Below are 18,545 nucleotides of genomic sequence, written 5' to 3' on the forward strand. Positions count from 1 at the left end.
CATCTCAGACGACAGCTTATAATGAACACAAACAGACACTCACTAGGAACTTTTTATCTAGAGGTTACAATATGAGACATGTATCCGAAGCCATTTCTTTAGGTGACTCACATAGATTATCTGATGGAGCACCTTTGATCAATAGAACATGTAGACGTTCTCACTCTGCCAATAGGAGGACTAATGTTAACCATAATAGGATTATTATTCCCTTCACCAATAGAAACAACAGCATCCTGAATGTATTCAGGAAGCATTGGAGTATTTTAATGGCAGATGACACGATTAGTTCTTTAGTTGACGTAAGACCTAGGGTGGCATATAGGAACATGCCTTCATTGAACAGGCTGTTATGTTATGATCGCTGTCACTCTGATGTGCCTCAGAGCAATAGAATAGGCACCTTTCCATGCCATATGTGCAATCAATGTAAGTATGTATCTACTGCTGACACTTTTATTCATCCTATAACCAACAAGAGGTACTTATTTAGACAACATGCCACTTGTAAGTCTTTGTGTCTAGTATATGTAGCAACGTGCAAAGCTTGCACGATGTTTTATGTGGGGATGACCACAAGGTCATTACGAGAGCGCATCAGAGAGCATGTTTATGCAATCAGCAAGTGCAATATTGTCAATGCACTTGCGAAACATATATCAGAGCTAGGCAATACACATGGTTTCAGTTTTCAAGTTTTAGAACTGGTTAACACAGGGAAGAGGCTAGGCAACATAAAAAATAGGATTGAGGAAAGGGAGAGCCACTGGATAATGAGGTTACAAGCCCATAGGTTTGGGCTCAATGAGAAGTTATCTATTAAGCCTTTCTTAACTTCCAGGTCCTTAAAGCATTAACATTAATTAAGCTTTTAATTGTTTTATTGAATGTTGTGATGTCACTACCTGTTTTTTGTATAAAGGGAGGGGGGTTTTATACTGCATTTATATCTGATGAAGCGTTGAGAAGCAAAGCGCTTATACCACTGCAGTCTGTTTATCTGTTGTTCAATAAAGCGTGGACTTTTGGTTTTACCTGAAGATTTTGGAGTTTTATCCGGTTTGGCTTACATGGTGCACTCTTTATTGTTATTTCACTTGGTTCACTTGGATTCTATAAGAGTGCTTTGCTTGGCGGTATTGTTCTTTTTGCTGCTTTGTTTATCTTCAGTTTAAGTTTGTTGGCAGGAGGGGGGGGTTGGATTTGAGGTAGTTTATGAAGACACGTGGTGGAGAGGTTAAACAGAGTTGGAGAGGTAGAAAAGGAGGAAGCTGTTGGATGAGTATCATAGGTATAGGATGTAGCGGAGTATGAATGTGGGTAAGGAAGGTAGGATTGGTAGGAGGGAAGGATAGATAGAATTACAAGAATTGCAGTAGAAATAAATAGATGAAGCATATCAGGATATAGGTAGAGAGATAAAAGGCTGGGTGTAATATTGAGAGGTAGGTGATCTTGAAGGCTAAGTATGATAGATTTGATAGTGTGAGTGGTTATTACAGTAATTTTGTAGTGATTGGATAATGAGAGAGGAAAGGAAGGGAGTGGTTGGTATAAAGGTAATTGCAATGGTGGTGGGTGGGAATGGGGGTAGAGTAGGGGACTGGATTGAGCCCATGCATTAGCAAGGATGAACAGAGTGGGACTAACCTGATTGAATAGAGGCAGGATAGTGACAAAAACAATCTAAAACAGCACTGGGCAGTGAGTAAAGGTAAGAAATCAGCTGAAGTAATGCAGGTAACATACAATTTGCAAATAAAATACCAAGGAACACCAACTGTAGTGAGGGACTAAGTTCTATGGACAGACAGGGCTGACTAAGTTAGAGAGCTAAAGACCCTAGGCCAGGAAAGTATTTGCTGGAGTTATAGCTCGCCTTAGAAGTTAACTAAATTAAAATAAACTTCTTTCTAGTTACACTTTTAAGAGGGGAATTTGATCAGCATGAGGATCGCTGCCCTCAGGTGACCACAATTGGGAGTCATTAATGGGTACCAAGTAAATATGAACAAGAAAAGGGTCTGTGTCAGTGTGCCAGCCAGTACTGAGATAACTAACAGAAAATACAGTTCAGGATTATACAGTAAATAGCTTTGTCACTCCTACATGTGGAGTAGGTTGGGAGAGGTTGCTCTTGAAGATGGAGAAGGAGTATATGCAGGTTTCAAAAAAGTGAGGTCCAGGAATGGTTGGGAAACAGCAGTTTTAAAGTAGAGGCAGTCCAATAAAATGGAATGATTGTCCGCACTGCAAAGATAAAAAGTTAGTATAAGAAACATTGGTCTAAGAGCATGGTACATGAGAAAAAGTACAGGGTAGGGTAATTAGGAAAAATATTTGGAAACTAGAGAACAATTAAAAGTAATCTAAAGAAGATAAGTAAAATGCAAGGGATTTAGGACATGTAGTCTCATATCTAAGCGGTACGATAAGCATGCACCTTCACACTCCCATAAAAATAATTGTGTGGCACAATGTGTAAAAAAGAAAACTTTACAACCATAGAATAGTGCGTTTTTCCTACTGAGGGTAAAACAGTTCAGCAAAAAAGCGTCAATTAAAATATAACAATCAATAGAACATGTACATAGCGATAGTTAGCAGCAGCAGCTGTGATATGTAATTCAAATTATTACACACAGGGTAAAACAGTTTGGCAAAAAGCCATTAACTAAACATAAAAATCAAAAGAACATGTGAATAGCGATAGTTAGCAGGAGCAACTATGATATGTAAATCAAATAAATACACACAGGGTAGACAGAAGTACAGCGGTAACACAGTTCAAGATTGCTGTTGCTACAAAATGCTTTGCAAACAAAATGAGAATAAAAACAAAATACTAAGTACAATTTAAAACTGGCTTGACTGTAACTCAATCAATAACTTACCACAATGTTTCAGGATATTCTATAGGAAGTTAGTTACTGGATGGGAATTTAAAAATGGCACCGTATGAACACGCTTCTAATTATAACCTACTATAGGGTGAGGAGGGGGAGGGATCAGCACGTGCACACGGGGAGGTGATTTTGGTAACTACAGTAGCACTTCCTGCCCGATTGAATAGAGGCAGGATAGTGACAAAAAACAATCTAAAACAGCACTGAGCAGTGAGTAAAGGTAATAAATCAGCTGAAGTAATGCAAATAACATACAATTTGTAAATAAAATACCAAGGGACACCAACTACAGTGAGGGATAAAGTTCTATGGACATACAGGGCTGACTAAGTTAGAGAACTGAAGACACCAGGCCAGGAAAGTAGTTGCTGGAGTTAGAGCTCACCTTAGGAGTTAACTAAAGTAAAATAAAGCTGTTTCTAGTTACATTTTTAAGAGAGGAATTTGTTCAGCATGCGGAGTGTTATCCTCAGGTGACCACAATAGGGAGTCGCTAATGGGTACCAAGTAAATATGAACAAGTAGAAAACAAACTGACAAACGAAAAACTGAAGAAAAGAACACACTGTGAACAAGCACCAACACTTCACTCAGCTCGATGAAGAAATAAGTATAAAAAGCCATTCTTATTCACTTTAATACCAAAACAAAATAAAATCAAGCGCTTTTCATTAGGGAAATATCCAAACTTTTTCAGATGTAGAGCAAAAACAAAAATGGTCAGCCCAGCAAAAATCCAATCTATATCATGAAGAGTTAATTGATTCATTGCCTACAAGTGGATCACAGCACTCATTTAAAATTACACTTCACAGTTGCATTGTTTTGCTAACAAGACCAAAATGAACCTGAAAACTTCAAGACTTTACAAACATCATGACACAATAGAAATTATTACGTTTGTTAAGAATAAACATAAATATATGTGCATATGTAATAAAACTAATACCCATCCCTGACCTAATTACTATGCAATATTATGAAAACATAATCTATACAAAACAAGGTATATAAAAGCATAATATAAAAAATTGTTAATTCATGACTTCATTATTTCATATTAATACTTTGTCAATAAAATAAAATAACCAACCATCCAACCAAATAGCATGTAAAAATACCTAGGAAATGACCTAAAACATTTTTACCTAAGCAAGCTTTTTAATTTTAATATACATGCTAAAGAATAAATTTCATTGATACCTGGGGAGCACAGGAGTTTAGTAACAACTGCCATTTCACTTCATGTTCTTCGTGGTGTAAATTAACAATGTTACTATCTAAATACCTCACATTCTCATGTGCAGCTACCTGTGTTATGACTCTAAATTTAAAACCATGGCTGTGGTTATCTTTACAGTGCCTAGCTAGAGCATTATCCATTTTTTTGTTTACTAATAGCAGAGATGTGCTTGTAAATCCTGTCATGCAATCTACGATCAGTCATACCGATGTAAAAAGCCGGACAGGCATTGCACTGTGCAAGGTATACCAATGACCTGGAATTACAATTCAACTTGCCTTAGTATAAAAGTTGTAGTTCCTTACTCAAATTTTTTTTACCTGTTTCAATATAAATATAATATCCGCATGCATCACACCTATACATTCCTACATGCCTATTGGATGGTTTTATGGTAGTTTCCATCAACTTTTTTAGGTTCTGTCCCTTCCTATATGTGATAGTCGGAGATGCACCCAATTTAGCAGAGATCTCCTTATCCACTGAGAAGAGATGCCATTATTTTTTAACTGTTGACCTAATCCCCTCAGCCTCAGGGCTGCATGTAAAAACAAATGAAATTGCGAAGGTCCTGTTCTGATGATTCCTTCCTTCCCCTAGTTCACTGACCACATTTGTAAGGGGAGAACTCAATGTGCCTATATTAAATGGTTCATTTATAGGACAGTTGTCCAAAATAGGCTTGTATACACCTTGGGACCTTTTTAACTGGACTTTATTTATAATACCAACCGAAAATTTGGAAGGGTAACCCCTGTTAAGGAACGTATTCCTAAGATTTAAACATTCCTGGTGAAAGTCAACTTCACCGGAAACCATCTGAGCTGCTCGAATTAATTGTCCCTTAACAACAGATTTTTTCTGTTGTAAAGGATGTGCACTAGAGAAATGCAAAAAAGAGTTTGAATAAGTACTCTTTCTATAAATCTTTGCAGTGTATTTTGATTCCTGAATATTTTTGTAAGTTCCACATCCAAGTAATGGACTGAAGATTCCTGATAATCCTTATTAAACCTCAGAAACTCAACCGAGCTGTTGAAAAAGTCCACAATATTGATAGCCAAGGTCATATCACCATCAATAATTATAAAAATATCGTCCAGGAATCTAGTATAAAAAACAATGTTTTTCATCCATTAACTAGCAAATACATAATTTGATTACATAACCAAATTCTAAAAACTGGCTCCACAAGGGGACCCCATTGCCACTCCTATCCTTTGGAGGTAAAACTTGTCATTAAACAGAATGTAATTGTTTTTTCAAGATGATCCCCAAAAGGTCCTCAATAAGACATAATTTATTTTCTGTAGCTCCCCTAGACCTGATAAATTCCTGTACCCATTCTGTACCTATATCCTGGGGGATGGATGAATAGAGATCGCAAACATCCACTGTTAGGAAATTATTTTCCTCTTTGTATGCCATGGCACTGATTTTTTCCAAAAAGGACCATGAATCCTGGCAAATCTGGGTCTCCTTGATGACAAATTTCTTAAGGATGGAATCCACTACTTTAGCACATGGGTAGGTAATGGATTGTCTGGCATCCACGAGGGGATGCATAGGTGGATTCGAGGTCCCCTTGTGAATCTTCAGAATGCCAAAAAGTAAGGGAATCCTGGGTGCTGGCATGGACAAATAATGATTAAGATTAATGTCAGTTAAACCATCAATAAATAAATCATTAATAAATATTTTGATCCTGTTATAAGCTATATTCATTTTGTTTAAACTGACCTCCACATAAGTATCTTTCTCTAATAATTTATTCATTTTGTTGTTATAATGTAGTATGTCCATGACAACCAGTCCACCCCCTTTATCCAGTTTCATGATGAAAATAGGAAGGCTCCTAATACTGGAAAACAACTGCATTTCTTCAAGAGAAATATTAGGGTTACAAACACTTTTTTTACTGCAACAGACCAACATTTGAAGTTCAAGTTCGCATAACAATTCAAACATACCAACTAAGGGATTAACAGGGGGGTTAAAAGTGCTAGCAACTCTTAATTCTTGATTACTATAAGCAGAATTACCCAACAGGGCTGTTAAATTTAATTTTCTAGTAAACAATCTGAAATCAATCAATAATTCAGATAAATTACTTTTGTTCGTAGGTACAAATGTCACTCCTTTTGCAAAAAGTTCCACTAGTTATTCATCAATGGGATACTTAGTGTAATTAAACACTTTAAAATTACCTTTTTTATTTACAATTGCCCTACATTGATGAACTGCTTCCATCACTGCTGGGTTATCCACTTTTGAACCTCTCTTGTTGCTGTGTATATTGTACACCCTCTTGGACTGCATTGAATTCGAGTTCCACCCCCCCCCCCCGGAAGTTTTTTTTTTAAACTGTTGTGGTTGGTTATTGTGAAAATTGTGAATTATTATGAAAATTGTTCTCATTTCTATCATCAAAGTATCTTGCACATTCCCCAAACCAGAATTTGTATTTATAAAGTTAGCACTACGAGTGTTATGTTGTTCACCAAATGTACTAGTTTCAGACTCCTGCTGGTCTTGTCCATCAACATAACTGTTTTGATTCATGCTTGGTCTCTGGTTATGTTTATTATATATTTCTGCAGAGACCTGGGAGGTTGGAGGTTCAGGAAAAGCTTTCCCTTCAGCATAGGCTTTTAAGTCTCTTTGAAGTTTCTTGATCTTTGTGGACTTAAGCCTCTACAGCTGTTGTGCTATGCTGGTAAAAATGCGATCATAATCAAATCGGTAACGGTCAAGAACCGTGTCCGACTTGATGTCCTTTTCAAGTTTCATAACTTCCCCTGCCAGAGAACTGATTTGTGACTGGTAATGCTTAGACATAAGCCTAAGTAAATCCAGCCCCTGGTTGTTGAATAAATCAATCAGTTCCTTATAAAACAGTGACCCAGGAATCAAGTCTGTTGGAAACTGTCAGTATCTCAAGCCTTTTGTCACTATGCTATCTTTCAAGAAGTTGTCAAAATAGTTAAGCTCCAACTGGAGCTTCTTTACTTTAAGTAACTTGACGTCAAACAGTTTCAGTTATCACTAATACTCACATGGTTACTAGCCAGCTCCAGAGTGTCCATTTGCCTCCGTTGATCTTCCAAATAAATTTAATCTCTAAGCCAATTTGTAACATCCTGTGTGCCCATAAACCCTGGAACCAAATGGGTATGTCTGGGTGAAAACTGCTGCCCTTGCGGATCGATCGGGGGAACATTACTCACTGCTGCTCCTTTTGTGCATTGGCTGAGTGTCACTTGAGGTTGGGTAACAGCCCCTGGATGTCCGGTTAAAGTTCTTGTCAGACCAGTGGTATTAAGACTTCCATGTCTCCCCTGCTGGACTGTGAGAGTTGTTCAACTCTAGCAGTTAAAATCTCTAGTCTGGTATTCATTAACTCAAGAAGTTGAGTTAAATTTCCGGTTTCCGTTGTTTCACTTTGAATCAATGCATCACCGGTGCTGGTGTTATGCGAGTTGCCTGTTGCCATACTCCAAGTAGAAAACGAACTGACAAACAAAAAACTGAAGAAAAGAACACACTGTGAACAAGCAGCAACACTTCACTCAGTTTGATGAAGAAATAAATGTAAAAAGCTGTTCTTATTCACTTTAATACCAAAACAAAATAAAATTAAGTGCTTTTTGTTTGGGAAATATCCAAACTTCTTCAGATGTAGAGCAAGAACAAAAACAGTCAGCCCAGCAAAAATCCACTCTATATCATGATCTTCAGTCCATTACTTGGATGTGGAACTTACAAAAAATATTCAGGAATCAAAATACACTGCAAAGATTTATAGAAAGAGTACTTATTCAAACTCTTTTTTGCATTTCTCTAGTGCACATCCTTTACAACAGAAAAAATCTGTTGTTAAGGGAAAATTGGTTTGAGCAGCTAGGATGGTTTCCGGTGAAGTTGACTTTCAACAGGAATGTTTAAATCTTAGGAATATGTTCCTTAACAGGGGTTACCCTTCCAAATTTTTGGTTGGTATTATAAATGAAGTCCAGTTAAAAAGGTCCCGAGGTGTATACAAGCCTATTTTGGACAACTGTCCTATAAATGAACCATTTAATATAGGCACATTGAGTCCTCCCCTTACAAATGTGGTCAGTGAACTAGAGGAAGGAAGGAATCAACAGAACAGGACCTTCTCAATTTCACTTGTTTTTACATACAGCCCTGAGGCTGAGGAGATTAGGTCAATAGTTAAAAAACATATGTTCCCGTTTATAATATATTGACACAGAATAGACAGCCTAAGGTGTTCAAGATTCACAGTACTTATATCATATCTGGAATGGAATGGAAGGATCTGTATTTCTTATGTACAATACACACTAAAAGGAATGAGGACTTAATCTAGTATAGAGGTCTTCAGAGTAATACACCTTACATAGACCTATGTTGACTAGATGGATGTGCTCAGAAACTCCTTCCCCTTGGGGAAATAGAATTTAAAATATTACAAACAAATTTTGGGTCAAGTTAAATATGACTACGAAGTCTTACTATTCACTATAAATTTGTTACTGTATTGGGTTCTTTTGTTTTGCTTTTTCTACACTTAAGACATGCTCTGAATGAGTTAAGCAGTGTTTTAATTCAAGTCAGCATAGCTTTCTAGCTCTTGTAGAATTGTAGATTATATTCTGGGATACATTACTTCTTAATTTGTACTGGTAGGTTAGCGTAGCACGTAGGAAAGAGAGTGTTTCAACTGTTTGCAATGTGTTTAAATAATGTAGGTATCCCAACCTCTTCCAGGCTAAAGGAGGAAGTGGTTATGCACGGGAGATACGCTGGAAGAGTCGCCCATCTATGGATTTATTATGTATTTTACTTTTTTACGTCCTCTGTGTTAAATTATTACACCTTAGAAAAGATTAACCTTTTTTCTTACCCACAAATGTTAAGATTGTCATGTGGAAGATAGCCTCATGGAATGTCAAAGGCATACAAGCTGAAAGCAAAAGAAAACTTATCCTTCATCTGCTGTTCAAAACCAATCTAGACTGCATCTTGTTACAAGAAACACACCTATTAAGAGAACAATGGAGCTCCATAAAAAATAAAAGATGGATTAAGGAAGTTATAGCAGCGGGGAGTAGAACTAATAAAGTAGGAGTAGCTATCATTATTAAAAACTCCTTTAAACATCCTATTGTAAAACAGGACTTTGACTCTGAGGGCAGATGGTGTTACTTTGTAACTAAAATAGACTACTTAGATAAGCCTATTATGATTCTAAACATATATGCTCCCTGTACGCTACAACATAACTTCATAATGAAATTGTATAACATCCTTCATAAATTCCCGGAACACTACTATATAATTGGGGGAGATTGGAATTCTATCCAGGACCCAATGCTAGACAGATCTAATAGGATGTCCGCAAATAATCCACTAGCCTCCTCCGCTATTGCAGATCTTAAAAGTGGCTTTAATCTATTCGACCCCTATTGTAATAATCCCGACAACTTTAAAAACAGAGGTTATACCTTTTTTTCTCAGTGTCATAAGTCCTGGTCCAGGTTGGACTTTTTTCTAATCTCAGACTTTTTTCATAATTTTGCAACTAATATCTGCATTGAACCAAGATCAATCTCGGATCACTCAAAGATTACTTTATCTGTAGAATGGTCCTGCTCTACCCCTCCAAATTTTTCGGTGAGAGGGTGGAAACTTAACCCTAATTTACTAGGAAAGTCGGATATTAAGAAAGAAATTAATACCTTATTAGATCAATGTATACTTGCTATTAAGGACTCCAACACCTCGTTCGATATCTCTTGGGCTACCACTAAGGTTATGATCAGAGGATTATTAATCAATAAAGCCTCCCATTATAAGAACGAGTATATCACTAAAGAGAGGACTATACAAGGGGAATTAAAATCCCTCGAAACACGTATTCAACAGAACTACTCACCAGATCTAGAGAAGGAAATTACCCAGCTGCAGTTAAAATTAACATCATTACAGGCGGATAACCTATCATTCTATGAGATAAAAACCTTAGCTAATTATTCACATTGGGCTCAACTTCCCTCTAGGTTTCTGGCGAGATTGATTAATCAACATAGCAATACTCCCCCTATCTCAAGAATTAAGGTCCATCAAAATTATATATGTAACACACAAGACATAATAAAGATATTTGAAGATATATATGAAGAAGTATACAATCCTAGCCCTAATTCTATAGACAAACAAGAACTAAACCTATTCCTTGACAATCTAGTCATACCAAAGATAGATGAACATCATCGATCCTTATTAGTGGCCGATATCACTCAAAGTGATACTATGTTTGTGATCAATAACCTTAAATCCAATAAAGCGCCAGGACCGGATGGATTCACAGCGGAATTTTATAAAGCGTTTAGCCAGAAATTAACAATCATTCTATGTCACCTATTTAACTTTATAATTCAGGAAGGTGTCTGTGACCCCCACCTAAATGCATCCCGAACTATTCTAATCCCCAAACCAAATAAAGACAGTACCAACCCCAATAATTATAGACCTATTTCTATCATTAATATAGACATTAAAATTTTGGCAGCAATTTTAGCCTGTAGATTGAAATCTGGGATTGGTAAAATCATCTCTCCTGAACAATCAGGGTTTATAAACCAGAGACAAACCTTTGACCAGACTCTTACACTTAATGCTATGTCCTCTTTATCATTGATTAAGGGTACCCCCATCTACGCCCTAGCTATTGATGCATCCAAAGCATTTGATAGAATTAGCAAAGAATTCTTGATCTCGGTTCTACAAAAATTTAATTTCCCTACACAATTTAGACACACTCTTAATACCCTTTATAAAAATGCGTATACTACTTTACAAATAAACAAATATAGCTCCAAAAGGATAATGTTTAATAATGGTATCAGGCAGGGATGCCCTCTTTCTCCGCTTTTATTTAACCTATATATAGAACCTTTACTTTTATTAATTAAACAGAGAACATTCCACCATATTCCAAGATTATTTAATACTGAAATACCCTTATCAGCTTATGCAGATGACTTGAATATTTACTACTCTCTTCCCAACGCTGATATTAACAAAATTAATAGTACTTTACAAACTTTCTCCAAATTCTCGAATTATAAGGTGAATTTAGATAAGACAACGATCTTTCCAATTAACATTTACTCGCAATTACCCAGTGAAAGATCTATACCTAGTATAAAAGTCAATGACCATTTTCAATACCTAGGAGTATCCTTCCAAACAGATGGAAATATACATCATCAAGGGGACTTCTCTAGATGTTGGGGCGTGTTACAAAAGGATATGGAAAGATGGACTCAACTAAAACTCCCGGTCCTCTCGAAAGTAGCCATTATCAAAATGAACATTCAGCCAAGACTTCTGTATGTTCTAAATGCTACCAACACCCTGATTCATAATAAAGTCTTTAATAAAATTCAATCATTTCTTTCAAAGTTTATATGGCACCCTAGACCCATCAGGATAAGCTATAACAAACTTATATACCCTAAAGAGAAAGGGGGTCTAAGCCTTCCAGATTTTAGACTTTTGTATGAAATAAATAGAAGCAGTAGAATAATTAATGTTGCAACTTTCAGAGAAGAACTTAATGCTTGGTGCCCAACGTGGGTCAAACTTTATTACAATTATATTAAATCTCTTTCTATTAATCCCATGGCCCTACCTTTCTTAGACATATCTGCCAAAAGAAAGTACAAAATTCAAAATGACCTATGGTCTCAAATCAAATGTACACAAAACTTGTTTAAATCCCTAGATCTACAGTCTGCTTTTCTTCTTCTCCAACCTTTACACCTTAATCCTAACATTAAATTAAACGAGAATTTGGTTAATCTGAATTCGTTTCCACTGATCAAAAATAAAACTGTTCTGGACCTCTTCTCATGCAGGTTGGATCACATTTCGTCTATCAGAAGCAAGTTTAAGCTTTCGATCAACTACACCACTATGATTAGACAACTAATGGACATTTGCAACAAGTACTGGAGAGATACAGATATTCCCGATCCTCAAATAGAGTTGTGTAAGGTACTTTGGAATCTACTAACTCGCAAAAAGAAAATGATCTCTCACTCCTACAAGTTAATATCAGCAATTAGATGCACGAAAGAGGCTATCCATTCTGATTTTTGGCTAAAACAAGACCCCTCGATCTCTTCCAAATCCATTGCCCAAGCCACTCAAAAATTTTCCAAAGCTATTCCTCTGTTAAAGTTCAGATATACCCAACTTATGATTGTAAATAACGCGTATTACACCCCCGCTTTACAAAACAAGATGTAGAAGGAAGTCCCACCATTTTGCCAATTCTGCCCTATGATGAAAGCAGATATCATCCACATCTTTTGGAGTTGCAAATGCTCTTACAAACTTTGGTGTGCCCTCAGAGTCAAATTAGAAAAAATGGGCTATGAAAAATCTACCCTGTCTTGGCAATTTGCCCTTCTTCACATACCCCGGTAGTATGGACATTAAGAACACGTATTTCCTAATAACAGCCTTTATGTTGGTAAAATACTATATCACCCTAAATTGGAAAGATAGATCAAACCTATCATGGGAAGGACTCAAACAGATAGTTGGGAAGCATTTCTCTGCTCATAAATACTTGTGGTATTCCATGAGGCTAAATCCATCACAGAGGGAAGCTTGGAAACTGGTATATGAAGGTATATTAACATAATCACACTGCATTCGAATCTCCGGTCCGGAGGTTCTACATAGATGGGCTTTGTATATAGTTATTGTATATAGAGAAATTTTTGTCTGTACTTATCTTTTAGTCATGTTGTGGGGTTTGATTTGTTATGTTATGACTAAAAATCAATAAAAAGAATTTAAAAAAAAAAAAAAAATACTGGCATCTCTTCTCAGTGGAAAAGGAGATCTCTACTAAATTGGGGAACTCTCCGACTATTACATATAGGAAGGGACAGAACCTAAAGAAGTTGATAGAAACTACCATAACACTATCCAATAGGCACGTAGGAATGTATAGGTGTGATGCATGCAGATATTGTATTTATATTGAAACAGGTAAAAAATTACGAGTAAGGATCTACAACTTTCTTACTAAGGGCAAGTTGAATTGTAATTCCAGGTCAGTGGTATACCTTGCACAGTGCAATGCCTGTCCGGCTTTCTACGTCGGTAAGACTGATTGTAGATTGCGTGACAGGATTTACAAGCACATCTATGCTATTAGTAAACAAAAAAAATTGATAATGCTCTAGCTAGGCACTGTAAAGATAACCACAGCCATGGTTTTAAATTTAGAGTCATAACACAGGTGGCTGCACATGAGAATGTGAGGTATTTAGATAGTAACATTGTTAAGTTACACCTCGAAAAATATGAAGTTAAATGGCAGTTGTTACTAAACTCCTGTGCCCCACCAGGTATCAATGAAATTTATTCTTTTGCATGTATATTAAAATTAAAAAGCTTGCTTAGGTAAAAATGTTTTAAGTAATTTCCTAAGTATTTTTACATGCTATTTGGTTGGATAGTTGGTTATTTTATTTTACTGACAAAGTATTAATATGAAATAATGAAGTCATGAATTAACAATTTTTTATATTATGCTTTTATATACCTTGTTTTGTATAGATTATTTTTTCATAATATTGCATAGTAATTAGGTCAGGGATGGGTGTTAGTTTTATTACATATGCACATATATTTATATTTATTCGTAGCAAAAGTAATACTTTCTGTTGTGTCATGATGTTTGTAAAGTCTTGAAGTTTTCAGGTTCATTTTGGTCTTGTTAGCAAAACAATGCAACTGTGAAGTGTAATTTTAAATGAGTGCTGTGATCCACTTGTAGGCAATTAATCAATTAACTCTTCATGATATAGAGTGGATTTTTGCTGGGCTGACTGTTTTAGTTTTTGCTCTACATCTGAAGAAGTTTGGATATTTCCCAAACGAAAAGCGCTTAATTTTATTTTGTTTTGGTATTAAAGTGAATAAGAATGGCGTTTTACATTTATTTCTTCATCGAGCTGAATGAAGTGTTGGTGCTTGTTCACAGTGTGTTCTTTTCTTAAATATGAACAAGAAAAGGGTACTTGCGAGTATGCCAGCCAGCACTGAGATAATTAACAAAATACAGTTCAGGATTATACAGTAAATAGCTGTGTCGCACCTCCACGTGGAATAGGTTGGAAGAGGTTGTCCTTGAAGCTGGAGAAAGATTATATGCAGGTTTCAAAAAGTGAGGTCCAGGAATGGTTGGGAAACAGCAGTTTTAAGCTTGAGCCTTAAGTGTTTGATTCTTGGTTCTTTAACTGCACAGACACACATTCCTATTTTTTTTTTTTATTCTTGCGTATCTTAATTCATATTATGTTATTCTGTCAAGGTCTGAAGTTAATAATGTTATCTGATATTTAACTTTTAGCCTAGAGGGTTTCCTCTGTACTTTAAGTGCTAGCCACAAAGTTTGAGATTTCATTTTATGCTCAATTTCTAAGTGACTTGGTGGGCTACAATCACCTGCATTAGAAGCTGAAGTTAAGTGCAGACTTCCAGTATTGTATTTTATTCTTCTGTTAAGTGCAAACTTGCAGTTTTAAAAGTATGGTATTTTATTTTTTATGTTACCTAATTGTTTCACTGAATAGTGTGCTGTGTGTCTCTGCTGTAAGAGGGGGTGGTGGTATTCACACTTCTTTGTTATCTGAAATTTAACTGTTAGCCAAGAGGGTTTCCTCTGTACTTTAAGTGCTTGCCACAAAGTTTGAGAATTAATTTTATGCTCAATTTCTGAGTGACTTGGTTGGCTACAATCACATGCAGTAGAAGTTGAAGTTAAGTGCAAACTTGCAGTACTTTGTTTTATTCTTCTGTTAAGTACAAACTTGCAGTTTTAAAAGTACTGTATTTTATTTTTCCTGTTACCCAATTGTTTCACTGAATAGTGTACTGTGTGTCTCTCTGCAGTTAGTTTCCCACCCACCCTCCCTGTTCTTGTTTTGGTGTTAGTGTTGGTGGCTCTGGAATTGCCCACCCGTCCTGTAAGTCTGTATTTGAACAATCCTCCTGGGTCCATCTCATTTGTTTACTTAACCGAGTACAGTGAGATCATATTCTGAACCTAGTGTTCACTCTACTTAATACAGAGAGAAGATTTGAGAAGGCCAACCCACTTAGGTTCTTCCTTCCTCTCTCCTTGCACTTTACTAACAAAAAAAATTTGTACTTTATTCATCTGCTTTTACTGTATTTGTGTTTCCTCCTAATCTATTTTGCTTTTGCCGCTTCTTAAAAGTACTCAATTTTATTTATTCTGCTGCATTTATTACTGCTTGGTAGTAGCCTGATTAAATTGTAACTGATATTCTAAGTCTTTTAGTTTAAGCACTTGGGGTTCATAACAGTTGTTTTATATTAAGAAGGTTTGTGGTCTGCACTGTTATGGCAAGACAGGTAGCTTACATCCTTCTAAACTGGGAATTGCTGATTGAAGGCTCAGTGTCTGCTATTCTAAAAGTGTATTAGTTCTGGTTTAAGCACTTGGGCTTCAGGCCAGTTATTCTAGATTAAGAAGGTTTGTGGTCTGCACTCTTGTGAGAGGAGATGCTGGATTCTGCCATTCTGAGCTGGGAATTTCTGGTCACAGGCTTATTGTGCCTGATTATTTGAACTGTTTATTTCTGAAATTGGTGTGTCTTGTTGCTATAGCATAGACCAGATTCAGGCCTGCTGAATCTAGCTTTGTTTGTATAACTTGAACACTGATCTAGGCCATCTTTTTTTGGAGAAAGTTCCCCTGCAACCTAGTGGCAGGAGTGTGCAGTTAGAACTTGTCTGATTGAAGACTGCTGGAACAGGGCTCAGTTGTGAGCTTTTTTCTGGTTAATTGGGTAACTTGTTTAAATCAGTTTGTTCATTTTCTATTGTTTTATATATATATATATATATATATATATATATATATATATATATATATATATATATATATATAAATAAAAATGCACTTTATTCATCTGCTTTTACTGTATTTGTGTTTCTCCCTACTTTATTACTAGGGGCATTGACTACAACTCTGATCTGAGATATAGAACAATAAATATCCTTTTCTGTGCATTTAAAGTATTTTTTTTAATTGTATCTGCCTTATTTTCAGAAAAAAAAACAAAAACAAAAAATACTTGTTTCCCACCTTTCTAAACTCATATAGTCCAGTTTTCAGATTAGTGCTGAATTCAGAGCCGTGTTAAAAGTCTCTGTGTTTGCCCATACCTTACTTGGATAGAAGGAAGTTCTCTGTTCACCTGTGAGAGAGGGGAGCTTTGAGCAGCCTATCTGTCCCTGGAGGAATGGTATCAGTCCAGAAATTAGTAGTTTATTGGCCATTTTGGGCTAATTTCTATCTCTTTCATTTCCCTGCTATAAAAACCGCATTTGCCTGGTTTTGCATGCCGGGCAGCGCCGGTTAGCTAGGGTATAAATATTCTCGGCTCCTCAAAGTCTCCTCTTCAATTTTTCCCTTGGAACTAGACAAACTTTCAACTTAAGCACTAAAACCATTCATTTCTCAGCCAGGCACTTGCTCAAAACTCATAGCAAGCACTTATAAACACCAGCAGTAGACCCCCCTGCACTGTACAGAAGGACAAAGCTCTCTATTCAACCTTACCAGCCAAGCAGTAAAACAGTTCACTGTACTTATCCAGGCATGTCCAAATGGCAGTTTCAGGTATACTCTCCAGTCCAACTGGTGAATCTGGGCATTTTGGGGCAATGTTAAAACTGCATCATGTACACAGAAAACCCTCTCCTCCTACCACCAAACACTAATACATGCGAGAAATGCAATTATAAAGACAAACTGGAGGCTAAGCTCTCTCAACCCAAGACTGGATCAGACAGTCAGTAGGAGAAGGGAAATACTTGCATCACACCACCAGTCTCACAATGACCCATTAAACCAGCACCGGCAAAATACACACATAAATACATGAAAACATACTCGGAGGCTCTAAATAAAAATCTGCAAAAGCAACAGAGACCTCCAAAGCAGACATCCAAGCGGCCTCCACCCCCCACCACAAACCATGAAACACATGCTTCACAAAACCAGTGTGTCATGCAATGACAGCCCTTAAGGCAAAATAACACACCCAACACACTAGTAATAGGTGACTCTATAGTCAGGCACACTGACGCCCCACTCACTAGGCTGAACAAGGAGAAGGTTACTGTTAGCTGCCTGTTGGGTGTCAGGATCTGCCACAAAGCAAGCACTCAGGTCACTCCAGAACAAGTACAAATACTACTCGGTCATTGTCCATGTTGGTGTGAATGACCTGAGTCGTACCTCCCTGGATTACATGAAAAGAGACATGGATGAGCTCTCTGATCATGTAGCCCAGGCTGTTATGACCCTGACCCTGAGTAGCAGCCTGCCCTCACAAAGAATGATACCCACGATATAAAGAAAAAATTATCAATTTCAACAATCGGCTAAGTTTCTGGTGTCATTCAAAGGGGATCCAGTGTCTGTCCGCCTGGGATGACATACTCGACAAGCCACACTGCTTCACTAGAGAAAGCTTGCACCTGTCACTCTTATGCTTTTGAATACTGGCCAAGGCTCTTGCCACCTCCATAGTGCCTTTTTTAGGCAAGGATCAAAAGACAAACCCAGCACCGTAAATAGCACAAGTAACAAAAAACTGAGGGTAATGCAACTCAATGCTAGAAGTCTAAACCTCAAAATGCACGTACTCGAGGCACTCCTCTGTATGGAGAAAATCGATATATGTGCAATAACAGAAACCTGGTTTAAGGCTCCAGAGAGCACCCCAGCACTACCAGGCTACAACTCATACCATACATTTCGGCCACGGAACCTAGACCGAAATACAAAAGGCGGGGGAGTATACATATTCATCAAGGATAACCACACCTCCAGGTTAGTGGCACAGCACGAAGCTTCAGAGATCATCCACATGCAAATAACAATGGCCAAAACTGCAGTTCAAATTGTAGCTTGCTACAGGTCACCCACCATGTCCCAGGACCCCCATTCTGTGTTTTTGGAAACACTGGGAAACATAAAGGTCCTACCAAACACCCTAATATTGGGTTATTTCAATTACCCAAACATTAACTGGAAGAACTACTCAAGTACTAACTCCCTTGCCCAACATTTCCTAGAATTTATAAACTCAAATGCCCTTGATCAACTGGTCAACACTCCCACCAGATGTGACAACATATTGGACCTGGTCATCACCAACATGGGCGACCGGTGTTCCACAGGTCAACCCCTTGCTGGTTAGATCTGACCATAAACAAATCAGTCTGGATATCCACATTCCGCTCCCACCCCCGGGCAAGAAAAC

Source organism: Protopterus annectens, chromosome 8.part1 (assembly GCF_019279795.1).
Source record: "Protopterus annectens isolate FY-2018-M chromosome 8.part1, PAN1.0, whole genome shotgun sequence".
NCBI lineage: Eukaryota > Metazoa > Chordata > Ceratodontiformes > Protopteridae > Protopterus > Protopterus annectens.